Here is a 2476-nt window from a genome sequence, read left to right on the forward strand (position 1 = left end):
TGAGCACAAGTCTATAGCAAAACAAAGGAAGCAAGTGATGCAATGGAAGGTGGTGTCACATTAAAGGAAAACCACTTGCCATCACACCCAACAAGTGGAGCATCCACCCTAGATCCCATTTTAATATGAGGTTGGGATAGGAAGCCCTTATGCAGATCCAAATCATAGTGACAAGGTCACATTACCAATAAGTAGAGCAAGAAAGGAAGACTTGTTCCATAATAATATCAATAAGGAGCTCCTCCTAACCATCACTACCTAGCTAGCTATTGTAAAACTCAAAATATACTCAGCTAGGGGTAGAACCCCATGTGGAACCTCTACTTTTGACCATACTATCCCTATACAAACCATCAACCATGCAAGAAACAAACTCCAACGTGAGGAGAAGACCATTTGCATAATAATTAGCCTTTAGCATGTCTATGTAATCCTATCCATAGCAAATAACTTACAACAACAAAAAATATAACACCTTAAATTCCTTTCACTCACATAATTTTAAGCCTCCAAGGAGAAACTCCATTTTTATTTTTAGTTATTGTCATGATAAAATATTTTTATAAAAAAATTAAAAAAACTTTTTAGTGAATAAAAAGTTCCAAATTGAAATCTCCCACATTTTTTAAATAGATATATTTAAGATATTTGTATTAGTTTAGATTGATTTAAAGGATTGTACATACATGGTTTGCATCCAATCAATATTAAAAAACATGTAAAGTAATTAGATATTTATGTATTTAGTTTGGTTTTTGACAAAATTTATCATTCTAAATCCAACCTCCTCGTGTCAATAATTGCTTCGGGATAATCAAAACTAAGAATATCAACATCTCTTAGATTTTGACTTAGTAAAGGATAAATTTTATATTTTTTCTTTTTCTTTCAATTTATTTGTGTTTTTGTAAATTTTTCTTATATAATTATGCTTTGTTATTTACCTATATTTCTACATATGACACTCTTTTAAAATTCTATGGTAAATATGTCATCATGGTCTTCCATATCATGCCCATCCTACCACTTTCCCACTTAGATATTTTTCTTGTACAACATATAGCAAAAATGTCATCAAGGTCTACCATGTCATGTTGCATCCTTTTACATAATATAATAAATTAAGTTTCTCAAATGTTAAAAATTTAATGTGAGCTTTACTATGACATCATCAAAACTCACTTCATTTATTCTTAGTTCTAACTATTGATAACTAACATTATTTCTATCTCATCTTTTGAGTCTCACCCATTTATTTAGTCCCTGGTTATTTTATTTTATTTCAAGTGTTCATCCATCTCTTTTGCCCTTCCTTGTGCTTTGAAGCAGACACCTTGACATTGTTTACTTCACTTATTCTACTTTATTTGAAAATCAATCACTTCTTTTATCTATGACACCCTTTCAAAGAGGGAAAAATGTAGATACCTAAATTTCATAACCTTGTGTAGTGTCCTAAAATTGCACCCTTTGCAATTTCGGCAGTATTTGGGTCTTCACCTTAGTGTTTGTGTCCCTCTGCCTGATTAAAGACCTGATTATTCTCTTGTACATCACAAATGGCATCTAAATTCAAAATGTACCTCACATAGCACCTTGTGCATGCCCCAACATAGGATAGGACCATGGCGCCACACCATGGTCCTCCCTAAATTGGGCCTAATTTGACCCCTTGGTCCTATTTCAAAATTGAGCGGGATTTCCCTCTCTGTGCCGACTCATGTTGGAAAATTAGCCAATTTCACCAATGGGCAAGTATATAAAGAGGATTTACCCTCTCATTTGACAAGACACACAAGATATTAAACATATATGAGATCAAGCATTGAAGCAATTGAGCATCATTAGTCTTCTTTCAATTTAGGAGCAACAATAAAGTCAAGTTTCAAGCATTGAAGGAGACATTATTCATCCTATTGTGTTGAAGACTTCCAAACCCTAATTCCATGTGGAGGCAAGCAAAACTTCACAAGGAGGTATCATAATTCAACATCTCCCTTAAAAGGAGATCCTTTCCTTTCAGTCATTTCAATTACATTTATTTCAATTTCATGTTTAATTCCAAAACCGGGGTTTGACCTAAGGCAAACCCCTATTCCCAACATATTTCTCTTTTTTTCTATGTGTAGGAAATAGGTATAGAATTGTACTCTTCAGATTAAGCTTCATTCACAACGACAAATCATCTCCCTTTGGTGTGCGAAGAGTTTGGAGGACCATTGTGACGTGCCACTATCCCATCAATTTTTGAGCAGTTTTTAGGAGCAAGTCCGATTCAACTTGCATTGCTTAATTCCAGGTGCATACGAAAATCCTGTGACTATAGCTCACTATTTTCATGCTTTTACCTTCATTTTTCAACATTTTACCTAAATTCAGCACTTCAACTCACAAAAGAGGATACCCCCTTCAATCCAAATTCACTTAGCATTTAGTCTTGATCTGATTCATGACTAGATCTAGTGAATTTCCCATC

Source organism: Cryptomeria japonica, chromosome 8, assembly GCF_030272615.1.
Source record: "Cryptomeria japonica chromosome 8, Sugi_1.0, whole genome shotgun sequence".
Lineage (NCBI taxonomy): Eukaryota > Viridiplantae > Streptophyta > Pinopsida > Cupressales > Cupressaceae > Cryptomeria > Cryptomeria japonica.